The following is a 22,667-nucleotide window of genomic DNA, read 5'->3' as shown; positions in this document are numbered from 1 at the left end:
TGCTAAGCTTTGTGCATTAAGAGATGCGAATAGGATAGATTTAGAATTTGAAGAGGAGTGGTTAGGACCTGGGTTAGGATGTATATCGCCAGATAAAAGTATGGCAGTTAGAAGTTGAGTTAGGTAGTAGAGGTGTTTGGGTCGTTTTGTTTGAGTGGAGTAAGTAGAAAGATTAGAGGGAGATATGGAGAATAGAGAGGGTGAGATGGTTTTATGAGGAAGGATTAGTTTGTAGTGAAAACATAGGTTGTTGTTGAGGGGATAAAGGTAAGGAGAGATTTGTTTATTATAGTAGGATTTTGATGTGTGGAGATGAAAGGTTGTATGTAAGTGAGTAGAGTGGTTGATGAGAGTAGGTTGGGTAAGAAAATAAATATAGGTGAGGCTTAGAAGGAGTAACAGTTGAATTGGGAGGGATGAATATTTTAGAAACATGTTGTGGTGTTAGTAAGGTATGTAATTGTTTCAAGAAGGATGAGGAGAAGTTGTCATGTGAGTATGGAGAGAAGGTGGGAGGGGACAGGAAGAGAAAGGGGAGGGGTAAGATAGTTTGGGAGGAAGTAGGTGTGGCTTAGTGGGTATAAAGGTAGAGGTAGTGGGAGGTGGGTGGAAATTGGGGGTAGGGTAGGGGAGCGGAGTGAGCCCGCAGGGTGAACGGAGCGGGTAGAGACAAGAGAGCAGAATGTGGAGGAAGACAATCAGTAAAGTGAGAGCAAACCAACAGGTAAGTCTGATGCTGGGAGAAAGTTGGTCAATATTCAGAGGTAGGAAGGAAGGAAGAGAGGCAGGATGTAAGAGTAGAGGACGCTGATAGCAGGATGCCTTGGGGAAAAAAGAAAAGGTGATAGATAAGTATATCAAGAGACTAAGAACAGCATGACTGGGGGTCAGGTTACAGAAAGCTTACATAAATGATGTAGGAAATTACAGAGCAGAAGCTAGTATATTAGAAAAGTTACAGAAATGGGGTAGGAAATTACAGATCAGAAAGCTTTCTTTATAGAGAGTTAATTCATGAGGCGCCACCTGGTGGCCATTTGTAGTATAGCAATGGTCTTGCCTAGGTTGGGTATGGGGGACTAAATTGTGAATGAGAAGAATCAGATAATGCGAGGAGGTAAGAATATTAGAGGAAAAAGTTGAAAGCAGTGAAAAATGGGGGGAGGGGTAGGCTGCTGGCTAGCCTGCCAGAATAGTTTGCCTAGACTCGCAAAATTGGAACTTTATTTAGAAGTAGTTGCTTTGCATGTAACTCCTCAGAGTCAGTGTCAATACATACTTTCAATGCCTTTTCAAAGGTCAATGCTTTCAGGGAGATGTTAGGTGGTTTCTTTAGTTGCCCTAATGTTCAGAGGCTTCCTGGAGGGACAAAGCAGGTAACTGTTGCAGGGACAAACTGGAACACAGTGTTTCAATGCCTTGTCAAAGGTCAATGCTTTCAGGGAGATGGTAGGTGGTTTCTTTAGTTGCCCTAATGTTCAGAGGCTTCCTGAAGGGACAAAACAGGTAACTGTTGCAGGGACAAACTGGAACACAGTGTTTAAATGCCTTTTCAAAGGTCAATGCTTTCAGGGAGATGTTAGGTGGTTTATTTAGTTGCCCTAATGTACAGAGGCTTCCTGAAGGGACAAAGCAGGTAACTGTTGCAGGGACAAACTGGAACACAGTGTTTCAATGCCATTTCAAAGGTCAATGCTTTCAGGGAGATGTTAGGTGGTTTCTTTAGTTGCCCTAATGTTCAGAGGCTTCCTGAAGGGACAAAGCAGGTAACTGTTTCAGGGACAAACTGGAACACAGTGTTTCAATGCCTTTTCAAAGGTCAGTGCTTTCAGGGAAATGTTAGGTGGTTTCTTTAGTTGCCCTAATTTTCAGAAGCTTCCTGAAGGGACAAAGCAGGTAACTGTTGCAGGGACAAACTGGAACACAGTGTTTCAATGCCTTTTCAAAGGTCAATGCTTTCCGGGAGATGTTAGGTGGTTTATTTAGTTGCCCTAATGTTCAGAAGCTTCCTGAAGGGACTAAGCAGGTAACTGTTGCAGGGACAAACCGGAAGACAGTGTTTCAATGCCTTTTCAAAGGTCAATGCTTTCAGGGAGATGTTAGGTGGTTTCTTTAGTTGCACTAATGTTCACAGGGTTCCTGAAGGGACAAAGCAGGTAACTGTTGCAGGGACAAACTGGAACACAGTGTTTCAATGCCATTTCAAAGGTCAATGCTTTCAGGGAGATGTTAGGTGGTTTCTTTAGTTGCCCTAATGTTCAGAGGCTTCCTGAAGGGACAAAGCAGGTAACTGTTTCAGGGACAAACTGGAACACAGTGTTTCAATGCCTTTTCAAAGGTCAGTGCTTTCAGGGAGATGTTAGGTGGTTTCTTTAGTTGCCCTAATTTTCAGAAGCTTCCTGAAGGGACAAAGCAGGTAACTGTTGCAGGGACAAACTGGAACACAGTGTTTCAATGCCTTTTCAAAGGTCAATGCTTTCCGGGAGATGTTAGGTGGTTTATTTAGTTGCCCTAATGTTCAGAAGCTTCCTGAAGGGACTAAGCAGGTAACTGTTGCAGGGACAAACCGGAAGACAGTGTTTCAATGCCTTTTCAAAGGTCAATGCTTTCAGGGAGATGTTAGGTGGTTTCTTTAGTTGCCCTAATGTTCAGCGGCTTCCTGCAAGGACAAAGCAGGTTACTGTTGCAGGGACAAACTGGAACACAGTGTTTCTATGCCTTTCCAAAGGCCAATGCTTTCAGGGACATGTTAGGTGGTTTCATTAGTTGCCTTAATGTTCAGAGTCTTCCTGATGGGATAAAGCAGGTAACTGTTGCAAGGACAAACTGGAACACAGTGTTTCAATGCCTTTTCAAAGGTCAATGCCTTCAGGGAGATGTTAGGTGGTTTTTTTTAGTTGCCCTAATGTTCAGAGGCTTCCTGAAGGGAAAAAGCAGGTAACTGTTGTAGGGACAAACTGGAACACAGTGTTTCAATGCCTTTTCAAAGGTCAATGCCTTCAGGGAGATGTTAGGTGGTTTCTTTAGTTGCACTAATGTTCAGAGGCTTCCTGAAGGGAAAAAGCAGGTAACTGTTGCAGGGACAAACTGGAACACAGTGTTTCAATGCCTTTTCAAAGGTCAATGCCTTCAGGGAGATGTTAGGTAGTTTCTTTAGTTGCCCTAATGTTCAGAGTCTTCCTGAAGGGACAAAACAGGTAACTGTTGCAGGGACAAACTGGAACACAGTGTTTCAATGCTTTTTCAAAGGTCAATGCCTTCAGGGAGATGTTAGGTGGTTTCTTTAGTTGCCCTAATGTTCAGAGTCTTCCTGAAGGGACAAAGCAAGTAACTGTTGCAGGGACAAACTGGAACACATTGTTTCAATGCCTTTTCAAAGGTCAATGCTTTCAGGGAGATGTTAGGTGGATTCTTTAGTTTCCCTACTGTTCAGAGGCTTCCTGAAGGGACAAAGCAGGTAACTCTTACAGGGACAAACTGGAACACAGGGTATCAATGCCTTTTCAAAGGTCAATGCTTTCAGGGAGATGTTAGGTGGTTTCTTTAGGGTCCCTAATGTTCAGTGGCTTCCTGAAGGGACAAAGCAGGTAACTGTTGCAGGGACAAACTGCAACACAGTGTTTCAATGCCTTTTCAAAGGCCAATGCTTTCAGGGAGATGTTAGGTGGTTCTTTAGTTGCCCTAATGTTCAGAGGCTTCCTGATGGGATAAAGCAGGTAACTGTTTCAGGACAAACTGGAACACAGTGTTTCAATGCTTTTCAAAGGTCAATGCTTTCAGGGAGATGTTAGGTGGTTTCTTTAGTTGCCCTAATGTTCAGAGGCTTCCTGAAGGGACAAAGCAGGTAACTGTTGCAGAGACAAACTGGAACACAGTGTTTCAATGCCTTTTCAAAGGTCAATGCCTTCAGGGAGATGTTAGGTGGTTTCTTTAGTTGCACTAATGTTCAGAGGCTTCCTGAAGGGACAAAGCAGGTAACTTTTGCAGGACAAACAGGAATACAGTGTTTCAATGCCTTTTCAAAGGTCAATGCTTTCAGGGAGATGTTAGGTGGTTTCTTTAGTTGACCTAATGTTCAGAGGCTTCCTGAAGGGACAAAACAGGTAACTGTTGCATGGGACAACTGGAAAACAGTGTTTCAATGCCTTTTCAAAGGTCAATGCTTTCAGGGAGATGTTAGGTGGTTTATTTAGTTGCCCTAATGTTCAGAGGCTTCCTGAATGGAGGCTTCCTGAAGGGATAAAACAGGTAACTGTTGCAGGGACAAACTGGAACACAGTGTTTCAATGCCTTTTCAAAGGTCAATGCCTTCAGGAAGATGTTAGGTGGTTTCTTTAGTTGCCCTAATGTTCAAAGGCCTCCTGAAGGGACAAAGCAGGTAACTGTTGCAGGGACAAACTCGAACACAGTGTTTCAATGCCGTTTCAAAGGTCAATGCCTTCAGGGAGATGTTAGGTGGCTTCTTTAGTTGCCCTAATGTTCAGAGGCTTCCTGAAAGGACAAAGCAGGTAACTGTTGCAGGGAAAAACTGGAAAACAGTTTTTTCAATGCCTTTTCAAAGGTCAATGCTTTCAGGGAGATGTTAGGTGGTTTATTTAGTTGTCCTAATCTTCAGAGGCTCCCTGAACGGACAAAGCATGTAACTGTTGCAGGGACAAACTGGAACACAGTGTTTCAATGCCTTTTCAAAGGTCAATGCCTTCAGGGAGATTTTGGGGAGTTTCTTTCATTGCCCTAATGTTCAGAGGCTTCCTGAAGGGACAAAGCAGGTAACTGTTGCAGGGACAAACTGGAACACAGTGTTTCAATGCCTTTTCAAAGGTCAATGCCTTCAGGGAGATGTTAGGTGGTTTCTTTAGTTGCCCTAATGTTCAGAGGCTTCCTGAAGGGACAAAACAGGTAACTGTTCCAGGGACAAACTGGAACACAGTGTTTCAATGCCTTTCCAAAGGTCAATGCTTTCAGGGAGATGTTAGGTGGTTTCTTTAGTTGCCCTAATGTTCAGAGGCTTCCTGAAGGGACAAAGCAGGTAACTGTTGCAGGGACAAACTGGAACACATTGTTTCAATGCCTTTTCAAAGGCCAATGCTTTCAGGGAGATGTTAAGTGGTTTCTTTAGTTGCCCTAATGGTCAGAGGCTTCCTGAAGGGACAAAGCAGGTAACTGTTGCAGGGACAATCTGGAACACAGTGCAGTTCTATCACAGGAGCAGGACACAGCAGCCAGGTGAGAGGTAGAAGAAGAAAGATCTACACACTGTGAAAGTCAGACTTCTGTGTTGGTGTGTGTATTTAGAACTGTGTCATCTAGATTGCATAACTAGATTGGCAAGAGGTTCTAATCTCACAATAGTCAACTTCAGTGTGTGTGTGTGTTTGTTTTTGGAGCTGTGAAAATATGACCTTAACTACTGATTTTAACAGAGCAGTAGTTGCCTGTAGTTAATTTTTTTACTGTAAGATGAGTCCACATCAGTGTCATACTCATCAATCCCCTTTGTTTTCTTTGCTACACCACACTGATGTTTTTCTGTATAAAATGTACTCTCATACTATGAAAGTCAGATTTCTCACATTACGTACTGTGTTCACTAAGTCAACAGGTGTTCTCATCTGACTCACACTTATGAGAAATATGTACATGGTTAGATCAATCCAACATAGCCTTTTCAGTCCTTGCACAAATGTATACTGTCTGCAGCACACTGATGATATCATCATTTCAATAATGCACTCTCACACCACTAAAGACAGTCCTCTCCTGTGGAGTGTATGTGTATGCTACACTGGTTTGTAGATTGCCAGTCAATAGGTACAGTGTTCAAATAAGCAGTGAGCCTCTTCTGATTTTGTGCATGTGAATGCAAATAAATGCAGAAGTGCCTTACACCCGTTAGCACTGGATGCAATTAGAATTGCATGTAGCTGTAGAAGTAGTTTTTGCACACATTTCTCCTTTGCATGACACAGCTTACATCTTCCTTTCAAAGATGCAGTGTGACTCGCGTAATCAGTGATGCATGCTTCTAATACACCTGTTTGTAGATTGTGCCAGTACATAGGTAGGAAGTTCGAATACAGGAATGACTGCCATTTGTGTGCATATGTTACTTTCTCTTACTGTGCTGAACAGGCTGCAAATACATATATGATGTATATCTATGCAGTATGTTTGTGCTATACAACCACTTTTTAAAGGAAACATGAAGGTAAAACACAGTGGTGATGTCATGCATTGAAATGTGCACTGCCACAGTCATCAAATAAAGATGTAGTTGTGCTTGTATTTCACCTAACATTCATTAGCCTATGATGTCAACTAAATATTTCAAATCCTTATGTCACTGTTTACAGTCAGTGTGCATGTTGTTAACAATGTTGTCACCCACATGTGCTATGTTCATGTGTGGATGTTTCCTGTTACAAGAGTTTATTTTACATTGTCTTTGAAAAGGCTGTTTTGAAGACTGATGCTTTTATTTGAATAGATTGCCATTCCATCACAGTTGTAGTGAGATACCTACTCAGGACTGAGGACATGAGATGATGTAATGTACAGTGTTGCCTAAGTAAGCCATGTGTTCCGATGCAGGATTATATCCACATTGTACATAATTGTTCTCCTGCCATCGCAGTGACAACAGCAGGGACTACAGCTGTGTTTGGGTATGCTAGCATCAGGCAATGTTGCCTGACATACAGCAAGGATCTTTCTAAGTAAATAGGCACACATGCCTTGATTCGTTTACATAATGTAATTCTTTTACATGACCACAAATATTGCAATTCACAATATACTTATACCATGGCAAATAAATTGATCCCACTATAGTGGTAATTTTATCAGTTTAAAGGCAAATGTTCCCAACCAGCACTGTACACATTTGTGTCCTTAACTGTTCTGCAGGAAAGACATACACTCCAATTATACTTTGCATCACCATGTGGGTTTGCATGTGTTATCTGTTGGCACAATAGCTGTGGCAGGCAGGAGTGCATTATGCAAGTGTATTACATATGTCATACTCTGCTCCCACATTTGTAACACCACACACACACACGCACACACACACACACACACACACACACACACACACACACACACACACACACACACACACACACCTACATATGTGGTGCATAACTATTAGAATATTGAGGTGCATAATTCCTTCAAAGGTGATCCTCCTCAGACATGAGTTAGGCCCATTTCTCTGGCATTCACTGTTAATACACAGGTCAATGCTGTTGCTGATGGCATGATTTTGATTTTTGCAAAAAGATTGTGGCTTCGGAGCCATTCCTATTTTTCAACATGTTATATTGACAAAATGCATGGTGTGCAAGTATTACATTATGTATGCACTGTGATTGCAAGCTAGCATCTTATCTCAGCATGTTTATGACATTCATATGTCATGTAATTCCTCTCTGTTGCAATGTAAATTTGTGTAACCCTCACATTCTATAATATCATGTCTGCTTTTATTTACCTGCATTTGCTAAGTAATTGTGACCACCATTATTTATTCTGACATATGTATTGCGAAATTTTATTATTTCAAATTTGTCTTGATATAAGTGCCTTCACATCAGTTATTGTACTAGAAGTTGAACATTTACCCTCCCCCTTTCATCTTTCTGTATACATCTCATTGATTTCTGTACACATTGACCTCAGTATGCTTTTCTTGTCTGGTAACTCGATGTTTTGTAGTTGCCCTTGCCATTTCACATCCCCTCTTATTTATGTATTATTGCTGATAAAATCTTATCAGCTTTGCCAATACAAGATTATGGTAGAGTGCTACTCTGGGAATATGCCCTTATCCCTATTATAGTGCGATCTCAGAGGTGGTATAAATAATTAGTGGAAGGTGTGGGGGTTTGGGAAGGCTTGCCTCTCTGTACAAAATGTGTTTTTTTTTTGATGGTTTTGTTTTTGACAATTTGGTTTTGATCATTGTAGGACGAACTACTTGCTGTTTCAATGAAAAGCTATGCGTCCACATGTATACCTATGTATATATAAACCCCTAATTTGGTCAACTGTCATTAATGTTGACATTTGTTTAGTTATTACAATTTGGTCAGCTAAAAAGATTGTCAACGGGTGTGCAAGACTGGCTATCACTGAGGTTAGGGAATATGCTCCTTCCCTGGGGAAATGTGTGAATAGAAAACAGAAATGACATTATTGGAGAAAGCCAGGCTATATGCTGCACCTACATGGACAGACATTATGGAGGCATGACAATCAGTTAAATAAGCATAGCATAAGGAGATGAGACAGGAAAAGCAGTTTGAGATGCAATTGGGCATGGTTTCCAGTTCTTATTTTATTTAATGCAGCCCAGATAAGAAGAGGAGATGTGTTACAAATGGACAAATGGGACCATGGTCTTTTTCATTCCTTTTTTTTTTTTTTTGAAAGCAGTCATCACTAGTGTTGTGTGGCACCTTTGATCAAAAGACTCAGAATTAATGTTTGTCTTCCAAAACAGGATGTTTCTTTTTTTCTCATTAAGCTGTGCTATGCTTTGTTTCACAAAGGAATGAAGTGCTCATTCCTTTGATTTGTTTGTAAATACTGTACATATATTTTTTTATGTTTGTTCTTTGGAAATAATAAAAATAGCAGAGAAATTGCTTATGCTTCATGGATAATGTGATATTTATTAATTATATGCTCATATTACCTTGGTTATTTCACAATGTAATAAAGAGAAATGTATTTGTGTTTGTGCTTTTTCTGTTTGTTTGTTTGTTTTAATTTCTAACAGCTGCTGACTTCCTAGTAACATGCTGAGCAGTTTCTGAATTTTTGCACAAGACCTGTACCTTCTTCGCCACATAGAGCTCTCTACAGTTCTCATTTTACTCTCAAAGTTTGGGTCTTCTATTCTGCAATTTTCTCTATAAAACATCAGTTTTTTAACACCCCCATATAGCTGACTTTTACTCTGAAGTAACAAACTTTTATATTTAAATGTTCTTAATATTACCTCATCAAAGTGTGACATGTTTCCTTTGCTTTGTTCAATACTTCATGTCAGTTTGAACCTGTGATTTGCATACTGAAATAGAGTTTCAGTTTCCCCTTGTTTTAAAGAGGAAAATAGATGCAAAATAATTCTGAAGACTCAGAGTATTTACCGATGTCATGTCAATAAAATTGTCTTCTCAGGGCAGAGCATGAGATGAGGAAAGTGAAAGATCAGGCAGTGAGTGTGTTCAGCCACAGTTTTTTTCCTCTGCTTATTTATTCATTTGTTGCAGAAGAAGCATAGCACGGTAGTTCATTTCTAGTCGGGGTTATACAGAGGAAGTCATAGTTTCATCTAAAGTGGCACAAAGGGCAGCTACTATAGTCAACACTGTCACAGGAAACACAGAATGACATAATATATGCAGCAACTAGCAAACAACATCCCTAACAGAAAAGCAGAGTTAAATAACATAAATAAAATGCAGGTCAACAAACAAAACAGAAGAAATGTTATGAAATAAATTGTACATTTTTATTCTAGATTTACGTAAAGGACCACTACAGGCAAATGATGAAAAAATATATATTTCTTATCTTGACATAAATTAGTGCACCTCCCAAAGCTGCCTGTAGTAAATAAGTGCTCGTTCTTAATTTTACTTTTTTATCCTTCTCTGCCCACATGGAGGCAGACATCCTGATTCCTTTGGAAAGCTAAGTCTGTCCCATAATGCACTATGAGAGCCCAGACTCTGAGAGCAAGTAGCCATTCCATCTCTTGTCACACTAGACTTCCATTTACTTAGAACAGAACACCTGAAAAACTGTCATGTTTGAGAGTCTGCACTTCATGTGTTATTAACTGGCCTGCACTGAAATTTACAAATGTTGTTCCTTCTGATGTACTGCAAATTCTCTGAAAGAAGCTTGCAAAAGTGTCAACAATCTACAGAGATAAAAAGACTTTTACAAAGACCAGTTTTGCAAGTTTCAGTTCCTGGGCAAGTTGCTCCTCCTATCTACCTCCTTTAATGAACTAGAGTCTCTTATTTCAGCTTAGGTTCTGAGTTGTAGGTCATGAGACATTTACTCATGAGCTACAATGCCGAAACCAGAAGCCTGCTCCACCACTTCACCATAGAGCGGTACAGTTGAAAAGCAAAATTGCTGAGGTGTTAAATGCCAAACAGACACATGGCACATTGCAACGGTCCCTAAGGAGAATACAGTTGGGTAGCAGTCCTACTATAGTAACTTACTGATGTGCAATAGGTACTTCAGTATTGGGTCCTATTAGATATTGTTAAAGCTAATGTGAATGCAGTTCTTTTGGCAAAACAAATGATTTTCAACAATTTGGTAAAATTAATAATATTCAACAACCAATCATTTCTTACATCCATGACTACAGTGGCATGAAAACCACCTTTTCTCTGCAACATTCAATCATCTTAAAGTCATATCCCAAGATGCAGAGATGTAAAGGATGCCATGCCATATCTTAAAAGAACTGACCAAATCTAATTGTATATAGTTCCTCTTTTTTAATGGGAAATGTAATTGAAACAATTTTGTAAAAGTATTTTAATGAATGCCATGTCACTTTCCCAAATCATATCTAAAAATGACAGTTGCTTTATATGCAAATCACATTCAGCCTTAAAACAATTAGTTTGGCTCACAGCCCACTCTCAGATCATACAGCTAATAATCCAGACACACTTCCAACTGATAATACTTTTTTATAACTCTTCTTAAATATCTCCCCTCTGGCCTCAGTCTATACTATATACTTCTGGAGAATATCCATTGGAAGATAATGCTTAATTATACTTTGCCATTACCAGAGGATAACTGTGCATTTCTAGCATATCTCTATATCCTTTACTGTGTCATCATATTGAATGCAATGTACCGTATTTATGATCTTTGCCACTATCCTCAGAATGTTTTAGAAACACGGCTTTGTAAATTAAATACAGCATTTTTGCTCTCTATTGGCATCCTTTTTTCTTATCTGTTTATTTGGAGAATTAAAACTATATGAATAAATATTGTCAGAAACCATTGACATATTTATGAAATATTCACTCTGTCACAGCCCAAATCTTGAAGTCCACTCTTCAAAACAATGGAAAAATGGCAAGTGCTTTTGCAGTGGGACTACACTTTCTTGCAACTGTGGCCTGTGGCTTAGTGTGTGCTCTCCATCTCCAAAGCACAGTAACACTTAGGAAGGAGTTAGGTTTGTATTAATTGTACTTTCAAAAAGTAGATTCCTCAGTAACATGTAGTGTTCTAATACTGATGCAGTCCATTGACACTTGAACAGAGATTGTGTGAAGTTAGTTGGTCTTTTTCTATGATTAGTCATTATATCAGACAAGATGATTGTATCTGTTATCTTCAGAATCAAAGATATTCTCATGCAGAGTAATAATATATATTTTATCAACTACTCGTAATTTCTATAGTCCCAAAACTATTTTTTGTAGATTTTATGGTTTCTTTCTCAATTTCATATTTTTATATTTTGTAAGTTGCTTCCTCTAGATTTTATAATCTTTGCCTTCAGTGTCAGAAAACCTTGCTCATACATTGGCATAATGCAAAAGAGTATGATTGGCTTAGTTTCTGGTGTCATTCCAAGGGGATCCAGTATCTGTCTGCATGAGATGACATGGTTGGCAGGCCTTGTTGCTTTGCAAGTCCAACATGTGAAAATATCACCCAGCAACTCAAAAACTCATGAAATAAACTAAGAGATCTTTTGTTATTTCCTTTGTAATGTTTTGCCTCTGTTTTTAACATAGCTAATTAACTATTTTCTGCTTCTCTTGGTGAGCCACAGTTCATCCAGTTTTTGTTTTATGAGGTCTTGTTGCTTTGCCAGAGATGACCTCCACCTATCACCACTAGGATTCTGGATCCTGGCGAAGGCTCTTGCCTCCCCTATTGTCCCTCTTTTAGGCAATCTCCCAAAGGCAAATCCTACAACATAAAAGATCTGTCAGAAAATAAATTGAAGGTCATGCTGCTAAACACTAGGAGCCTTAACTTGAGAATGTACTCACTGGAGGCTCTCCTTGCATTGGAAGGTGCCAGTGTCTGTGCAGTTACAGAAACCTGGATCAAGGCTGCGGAGAGCATCCCTGCCTTACCAGGCTATACCTCATTCCACACATTCTAACCCCAAAATGAGGTTGGGAAGACTAAGGGTGGTGGAGTCTCTATCTTCATTAAGGACAGGCACACCTCCAGACTGGTTTGCCAGCATACCGCACTGGAACTAATCCATGTGCAACTGACAGTTGGTAAGACACCCATCCAAGTTATAGCCAGCCATAGAGCCAATCCATGAATCGGGGCACCCACTCTTCTTACCTGGATCTACTTGACTCGATCAAGGTACCCACTAACACCCTAATCCTTGGTGACTTCAACTACCCCACCATAGACTGGGTGAAGTATTCCTGCACTAATCCACTCACTCAACAATTCCAAGACTTCATCAATTCTAATGCACTAGACCAGCTTGTCTCATCCCCCACAAGGGGCGAATACATTCTGGACTTGGTTCTCACCAACATAGGTGACTGCTGCACCACTCCCATAGTATTTTTCCCTGGTGAGATCAGATCATTGGACTGTCTCGTTCAAAGTTTCTATCCCACCCCTAAAAAACTTCTCAAAAGCCGACTAGAACCTCCTAATTGAGGGTATCTGTAGTTTCACACCACCATCCCCCTCAGAGGATGCAGACAACTATTCTGAACAGTACAGCAATGCAGTATCCAAGCATCTGTACAACTGCATGGACTCAGCCATACCCAACAGAACTAAAACCTACTCCTCAAGGAAACACAAACTTGATTGGTGGACATCCTCTATCAACAGGATTTACAACAAAAGGAAGAAACTGTTGTCGAAGGGTAAAAAGGAACAAATTCCAAATTGGAAAAACTCCCTCCTTAGGCTCAATAAGCAAACTAGATCACTAGTGAAAACCTCCAAAGTCAATTATGAATTGAAACTAGCCTTCAAAACAAAGGGAAACCACAAAGCCTTATTCAGTTATGTCAAGAACCTCCATGGCAAAACCCAGGTTTGTTCTGAATTAGTACTTAACAACATCACTTACACTGATCCTCTTCAGTTGGCCAACCTGCTATCAGATAGATTCAGCACAAACTTCATGCCCCTGTCCCCTCAAAATCCCTTTTGACATCCTGATACTTGTCCTGCTCCTCACATCGCTATTGATCAAGTGTTAAATGCCCTATCCAAGGCAAAAAAACACAGCTTCCATGGGACATGATAGTATCCCAGGCTGTATTCTGCACCATTTCCAGCAAGAACTAGCTTCATCATTGAGGACCCTATTCATCCAAAGCCTAAGTACAGGCTTCATTCCAGCAGAGTGGAGAACTGCCATTGTCATCCCCTTGCATAAAGGTGGTGCCATTACTGACCCTGGAAACTATCACCTCATTAGCTTGACAAGTCTGATCTGCAAAGCCATGGAGCATATTATTATGGAAGTCATAAACAAGGACATAGGCACCCAGTTCAGATTTGTCAAGGGCATATCTTGCCTGTTGAACCTGGTTGACTTCTTTGAGACTGTCACCAAGGCCTTGGATGAGGGAAAATCAGTACATACAGCTAACCTTGACTTGGCCAAGGCCTTTGACACAATCCCCCACTTGGGCATCATTGAAAAGCTAACACAACTTGGTGTAAATCCCTATCTCATCAGGTGGGTGGCCAACTGGCTCATCAACAGGACCCTCAAGGTCAAAATAGGCACCTCCACCTCTGATAGCAGACCTGTCACTAGTTGAGTTCCCCAGGATCTGTTCTGGGACCCCTACTGTTTGGCATCTACTTTTCAGAAGTTTAGGCAAAGACAAAAGGCCTGTGCATCCGTGGATGACTGTAAGTTGGGTGCTGTCATTGACTCCCCAAATGAAGCTAACACAATGCAAGAGGGTCTTACAGCAACTATTGACTGGTGCCAAAGTCATGGTCCCAAACTAAATGCAAAAAAAGTATCATTATACCATTTGGCAGAAACACTCCCCCTACAGATTACCACATTAATGGCAACCCCCTAAGCACACAACCTGTGGTGAGAGACCTGCGTACTATGGTTGATAATAATCTCACATTCAACCATCATGTAGCAGCAGTGGTAAAAAAAAACTTTTACGTAGTTCATCCCATAAGTAAAGGGATTGCATCCAAAATAAAGGAAGTTATTACCTCTCTGTACTTCTCCATCATTAGACCAATAACTGAGTATAATGCCACGTTTGGTATGTACCTCTCCAAATATCTGTACCAACTGGAAAGGCCCCAGAAGTACCTCACAAAGAGAATCCATGGCCTCCAACACCTGTCCTATATAGACAGGCTCAAATCACTATCACTCTACTCTGTATTGTACAGATTGCTCAGAGCTGATCTGTGTCTCGCCTACAAGGCAATCTCAAACCCTGACCTACTAGAGATGCTCCATATCTGTAAGCCTAAGTCCTCATGCATTACCTTCTTGAAAGGCCTGAATCTAATATGCAACAAGGTGTCATATTTAAGTACAAAGGTTAGATTTTTCATTACACTCATTTACCTAGCGCGAAAGAACATTGTAACCTGTTTCAGAAGGGTCTTAAATTTGTCCCATTATGAGATTTTGATGTTGCTGACTGCCTAGCTGAATTTGCACTTTTTACAAGAAAATTAAATTTGAAAATATTTTTCAATGAGGAAAGGGGTGGCAGGAGTGTGACCGAAATCAAAATTAATCAGAATGTTCAGGTTAAAAAGAAAAGCACCTTTAACCCCCAACTACACTCCTTGTTGGTGTCTTTGGGAAAGCTGTTATGGATGACATTTACATATTAGAAAAGGGAAGAAAAAACATTATTGTAGTAATTTAACTAAGGAAGAGAGGCGTTTACTTTATGATTTACAGAAGGATAGATCCATATGCATCATGAAGCTTGACAAGGTGGGGTATGGTTTAATTCAACTCCATGGATTATTCCAGTGCTATGTTAAACATTTTACATAATGTAAGTACATACGTACTAGTGTCTAAAAGTGATGTCAATATAGCATACTATTGAATTGACCTTGTATTACAGGACTATTTCATTAGTGGCAGGATTGATGAGGAGACTTACAATTTTTTGAAAATCATAAAACCCATCATCCCAATCATTTTTTGGATCTCAAAGTCCATATGTATGTAACCCCCCCCACCCCCCCACCCCCATTTAGATGAGTAGTCTACAGCTCAGATTGCTTAGTGGTAAATTGCTGTGGCTATGGTGTGCATGGTCCTGTGTTCAAGACTTTCAAGGGCTGATTATTTAGATAGGAAATTCACCCTGGGGATCACGTCAGTCACCCTGCTAGACAGGGGTCCAGGGAAGTAAATACTGTGGGAAGAAATAGCCAGGGAATTGTTATGACTAGGCTTGTATAGGCCTTAGGGCCGTGAACCTATGAACCATGTTTCAAAAACCTCCCCACTAGCAATATTAGTGGATAGGTGGCTTAAAGCCATTTATAATACAATTCCATACATTGTCAAGCATTTGTGGGATTTTTTTTAGTTCGATTAGAAAGCCATTTATGGAAGAATAATATGCTATTATTAACAACTGATATTATACATTAGTTTTCAGTTATGCCAAACAAAGCAGGATTAGAAATGCTTCAAAACAGTTTATTGGAATATACAGTTGTGTCCAATGATAAATTAAATTTTATAGTGCAGTCGATCTCTATGATGCTTAACAATAATTTCATATTTTTTGAAGGGGAGTTATTTAAACAAATAAAAGGGTGTATACTAATTTGGTGCTGTTAGACTGGGAAAGATCATTTGTGTTCAACAGTGAATTTTTCAAGGACATTAATCTGTACCTTAGGTTCCTGGATGATGTATTTATTCTTTGGGAGGGACCTGTAACATTGATTCATGATTTTATGGTATATTTGAGCACCACCACCGAGTTCTTAAAATTTACTTCACATTTTGACGGGATCACTATAAACTATCTGAATACCGTGATTATCCTGGCTGATGATGGTTTTAAGTCCAAGACCTTTAGGAAATCTACCTTTAGTAACACATATTTGCACTTTTGAAGTTGCCACCCTTTTTTCATTAAAAAAGTTTAGTTAAAGGTCATTGTATTAGGGTGGGTAGGGTGACCTCTAGTAAAGATGATTTGGTTTGTGAGCTGGAAAATGTTTCCAACATGTTTATTTCTAGGGGTTACCCAAAAAATTAGTTTATGATATTGTGGGGAAGAAAATTCAAACCCTTATTACTTGATGGACTTCCAAATAAGGACAAGGCACAATTTCCAGGTTTAGATTCCCCCTTGAATAAGTTTGAATGTGCTATGGCTTTACACTAACAAATGCAGTAAAGATGTTAAATGTATAGTAAATAATAATTGGAGCATTTTAAAGGCAGAACTGAACCTTTGTAATTTAATGGGAATGGAACTTTTATTGATATATATAACTGCATGTAATGTCAAAAATATGGTTCAGATAGACCAGAATTTTTATAGTTTGGACAGATGTGAAAGTGTGGGTTTTGCAAACAACGTTCATATCTTCTTGAGGTAGAAACTTTGAATCTTGAAAATGGTGCAGGAACCACAGTACATTTTTACAAGGGAAACTGTCAAACTAAGGGAGTTGTTTATTTAGCAAAGTGCTCAACCTGCCCTGCATTTCATGTGGGGAAAACAGAAAAGAGTTTGTGCAATAGAATTTATAAGATCAGTTATAAGAAATAAAATGACAACAATGCTCCTCCATAAGTTGTATGCAGTTTGATAGATTTCACTTTAGAATTATTGAAAAAGTAACTCATGATGCCAGGGGAGGGGAATGACAAATTAAACTTGAGCACAAAGAGATTTTGTGGCAACTTAGGCTGAATGTCCTTAATTTTCTATGACTTAATGAATATCTCCCCATTCAACCATTAATTAAACTTTATGCTATGAAATTGTAGAATTTAGGATATGTTTAAATACTGGACATGAATATGTTTTTTTTTTATATATGCATGTTTATTAACCTATTTTTTTAGGTACAAGTGATTTTTATTTTAAGGAAAAGTTTAATGTGCATTTGTATTAAAATATTATTTATTGCTATGCTTATTTTAGGCATCAATCTTTAAGATTTTATTGGTTGATTCATATGACTTATTATACTTACAATTTTAGCTTGCTAAGAAAAATTATTTAAAAGGAACTGAAAGAATGAGATGGTTTTATTCTGATGAAGTCCTTGCACAAGACAAAAGTGCTCAATAAACAACGATTTTCTACAAAATTCCTTTTGTGTGAATTCTGTACCTGGAGACCGCCTTTTCCAATGTTATCCTATACTTGGTCTTAGTTCAGCTAATAACATTTTATCTACCTGATTTGGTCATGAGATCAGCAGTTTCATTTACTGCTAGCCAACCATCTCTATGGAGTGTGGTGCATATATTCATGAAGAACAATGGGTCAGTCTAGACTCTCTGGTATTTCACAAGGTCCATCCTCTCTAAGGTACTTTGGTTTCACCTGACTGCTCCATTAAATAACATTGTTGTGTTTTAGAATTGCTGACTGGCAGGAAGCAACCTACTAGCAGGTTTTTCTATAGCTTCATTCTGATGGAATGTAAGAAGGCAGACATGTTGCACATCAGAATAATAATATTATCATACTTAAAAACAAAGTTTATCACTACTAAATCCCATAGTAAGCCATTGTATCAGGTTACACTAATACTGACTGGCAAACAATAAACTCTGGCAGTTCAAATAACAATATCCAGCTTTAATAAAGGAAAATTTTAAAAGCCATCCAAAAATTAAATGCATCCTGGAAAAGTCTAGGCAGTCACAACTGAATTTTTTCCCTAGAATTGTTAAATGTGGCTAATGCCATCAATGCTCTTGTATTGATTTTGACTTGGGGGAGACCTTTGATTGACTTTATTAGAAAATGGTCTGTTTATGGCAAATTTAGCTGTTGGTCTACCAAAGTTTTATTTTTATCCTGATGCTTGGCATGTCCCTCATATTACATTGGCAAAACCAATAATTCACTTAATAAGAGAATTTATCAACATAACTATAGTATAACCAAACAAGACAATGAAAGTGCATTGGTGAAGCATCCTTTGACATGTTCCAATTTTGATAAGTTTAAATTTTGTGTGTTGGAGCAGATCAATCAAAACCACACAGGGGACTGGAAGAATTTCCTATTACACTGGGATATTATTTGGCAATTCATTCTTGATGCCACAAACCATAATGACACTGTATCTATTACTAGCAAACTTAAATACAGGGCATCAAATTTATAAAAAATATGTTTCAGTGCCCTTTAGTGTTTCGGAATACACAAATGACTTCAGCTTTTACATCCATATTCATCTGTATTATTAGCCAGCTCTTTAAGCATAGTGGTTGCTTTTACGTTTTCCTGGTTTTGATTGGTTCTACAATTTACTTCATTTTTTAGTTATTGGTGCATTTAAGGGGGGTGTTTCTTGAGCTGGCTTTTTTATTTGGTGTTAGCATTTAATCAGTTATTAAATGGTTATGGTGATGTCTTGAATTACAAAAGCACTTAACCATAATTTTAACTAGCGTGAAAGTATCCTGTGCTTGAGTCTTGAGTTTTCTGGTTGTTTGCTTTTTATTTGTTTTTTTATTTAATATTCAGCTTTATAAATGTATCCAGCTCATCACTTTCCAGCTACACAGTCCATTCTGGACTGGATACTAACATACTCTATTGATAAAATCTCTTGCTATGGCAGTCTCTTGGATAGCCTTAGTAACCATCTACCTGCAGACAGGCACCAAAGCACCAACCTTAGAATTCACCACTATGCCCTGGTTAGAAAATAATATCTTCATTCCATAAAAAAAAAAACTTTCATAAACATGCCCAATCAATGCAATTAGAAATCACTTATGACCCTCCCTTTAATTAATGCTGTAAGTCAGTTTGCCAAAGTCTTCCTAAGCATCTGAGACTCCCTTGTTCTCCTTAGATAATGCAGCTGCATGACTATCATTTGAATAAAAAAATCATGAACAAATAGACAAAACATTGAAATCTTAGTGAAATATAAAACAGATGAGAACCTGCAAGCTTACAGACAACAAAGAAACAAAGCTAAGTATCTCATCACCAAAGATAAAAAAACCTATCACTGCATACAATAAAACAACAACTCTAATAACTTTAAACTCTTCTGGGCATCATTTAATAAGCTACTAAATCTAGAAGAAGCCACCACCCCCCAAAAGATTGCAGTGACAAGCAGTTTAAGACCCACTTTATTAACAGTCATATATTTGACTAGAGTACAATTAAACACTCATAGTCTTCCCTCAAGCTAATAACTTCCTTAAACATTTATCTGTTCAACCAGTTCCAACTGCCATAAATTAAAGCCTTCTACAAATTCCCCAGACAATCTGTCATGTGAATATCTAAAAATAGTATTAGAAATAATTTCCTAGCCATGTTCCATTTACATGACAATAACTATATTCTCACCCTTATCAAAATTACTAGAAGAATCTGCACACAAAAAATAATCAGTTATCTGCTACAAAAAAAAACATTTCTCTCTCGTAGACAACAATGTTTTAGACCCCATCATAGCACTACTACTGCTCTCCTGAACTTCACTACAACCATGAATACACAAATAAATTAAGGTAACCTAACTTTGACACTTTTATTAGACCTTTCCAAAGATTTTGGTTCCTTGTTCCATATGAAACTTCTTCAAATATTCACCTCCATAGGTCTAGCCAAGTACTTTCTTAATTGGTTTCATAACTATCTATCAAATATATCAAATAGAGCACAAGTTGTAAAAGTAGCAAAGGAGCAAGTCTAGGCCCCAAGCTTTTTAGCCTCTTCACTAACAACTTCCACATAGTTCTAAACATGTTACTATAGTCCAATATGCAAATGACTCCACATTGTTCTGTTCTGATAAAAACTATAGTAAAATTATATGACCTCACACAAGTATCATTCTACTTTGCTGAGTCATGGTTATGTAATGCATACATCCTGTTATGCCCCCAAAAAATACAATCTACTACTCTTTACTCCAAAAAAAGTGTACACAAAGGCATCTTTCATCTTAACCTCGTCAAACAAAACCAGGATTAAACAGGTACCCCCCCAAAAAAAAACATAAAAGGCTTTTGTACCCAAACAACAACATAGATCTAAAGCATACCTCACTGATACAGCCAGAAAATTTATAGTCACTACTTTCCTACAACCATCTCTCCTAAATGTCACATCCATTTTTTACTAACTTTCAAGTCACACTGTTAAACAAACTGGAGCAATGTTACAATAAAATAGCAAACTTTGCCACCATCCTATACTTCAGAGGACACCACTGTCTGTCTCTGAAATAGCTGAACTGGTTAGAACTACTATACTACTTAACATATGCCTAACTTACAACAATACCCAGACTTTTCCATAAGCCCAAAAACTGCCCATCCTAAAACAACGTCATACAACCATACTCTACAAATATGGATTTATGCTCTAGAGATAAATCACTGCTCACTACAACCAAAGCATACAATATTGCTGGAAACTCACTGTATTCAGCTAATATTGCTAAATGCTGGAACCATAGCCCATCAACACAGAATTCAAATAAAAAGATAAGCTCTTTAAAAAAACAATTAAAATCTTACATGATGGATACATGGCTGTGTTCCTGCATTCTTTAACTTCAATCTGTTTTTTTAGTTCAAACTGGTCTCACCACTAGTCTAACTCTGTGGACATAGCCTGCAACTTATCCAACCAATTTGCAACCCAGGGTGCTCCCCACCACTCACTTTCTCCCAGTGTCACTTTTGCTCGTGCATTGCTTTTCCTTAACTACATTCCCTGCTCTCATCTGCCCCCACAGCCATAGTAATACCACTTCTCCTCTCACCTCTGTTCCCACACACTCTGCCTACTCAGTTTTTTCTACCTTAACCCCCTACTGCTACATCTTTCACATTCACTCCTTCTCCTCACCCTTCTTTCTACATATACCCCATTACTACCCACAATAATAAATACCACTTACTTACTACAATCCAACCCACTAATTTACTTGCCAAGATTCAATAGGCATAATCTAATCACCAAGACACTCTATACCTTTCATGCATACAGTTGTCTTACTGAGCTACTTATGTATTTTCATCCACTCTCTGTTCTCTCATTTTTCCAGAATCACTTTTCGAAATATCAAGCAAAAGCATATTTTCTTGTTACCTCTCTTTCTATACTAACCACCAAAATAATGTCTCTAAGAGAACTGTCATCGGGTCCCATTTACATTGTTGAAGGGTCTGTTAAGTGAATGCCCTTTGATCGACATGCAAATGTCGAACTACCAAAAGTTTGAACGGCCAAGTATGCAAACTTTTTCCCAGGGGAAGAAAATCGTTTCACCATTATCAGGAATTTGCCCTTTCCTCCACTGTAGTGTAATCTCGAAGTTGGTATATTTAGTTAGGGGGGCTGTGGGGGGCAAAGCCCCCCTTCTTAGGGTTTGATGGTTTGTTTGTTTTTTTATTGGCCAAGTGATTTTTTTTTTTTCCCTGGGGGAAAAAAATCTCTTACTTGGCCGTTCGAAGTTTTTGTAGTTTGACATTTACATGTCAATCCAAGGGTGACGACATAATATAGACTCCTGTCATCAGTTTTTTAATTTTACCAAAAATGCATAGTTATTTCTGTCCTTGCTACAATACCAAATGGAAAAGGATCTGTACTACAAGTGACTTAGGCTCACAGCATCACCTAATATATAAGATATGTGATGCTCTATATATATATATATATATATATATATATATATATATATATATATATATATATATATGTATAGGTCTGTCTTTGTATGTGAATTGTATGTTTTCAAATAAGGTGAAATGGTTGAGTGATAGGGATGTAACATTTTGTAAAAAATTAGTTAGAACTTACTGGTGCGGTTCTAAAATATACGAAGCATTTATGCATGCGTAGGGCTTGATTTACTGATGTTGATGTTTATATTTAGTTTGTTTGATATAGCCCTATGAGCATATATATATATATATATATATATATATATATATATATATATATATATATATATGTTTAGGGTAAGGCTATAGGTATCATTAAGATACTTAATAGTATTAGTGTTGGTTTAAAATTTCCTTGCATCAAAGCTGACATATTATATTTTAGATTTTACAGTAATTACGTGTTTTGATTTTTTATATTAAATATTCTACGTGTGCATATTAGATGATAGGATGTGTTATACATAATAATATATGTTCACAAGTATGTTTTAATCTATGTACAAGTTTTATATGTGATTTGTAGAAAATTTAAATTGTTATGAGATAATTTTTTTAACTAAATAAGTAGTGGTGACTCAATATAAACTTAATTGAATAAGTGTTTTTGTAATTATGTAATTATATAATTATTAATTTAATTATGGTATATATATATATATATATATATATATATATATATATATATATATATATATATATATATATATATATATATATATATATATATATA

Source organism: Protopterus annectens, chromosome 9.part0 (assembly GCF_019279795.1).
Source record: "Protopterus annectens isolate FY-2018-M chromosome 9.part0, PAN1.0, whole genome shotgun sequence".
NCBI classification, from domain to species: Eukaryota; Metazoa; Chordata; order Ceratodontiformes; family Protopteridae; genus Protopterus; species Protopterus annectens.
This window is presented reverse-complemented; position numbering follows the sequence as displayed.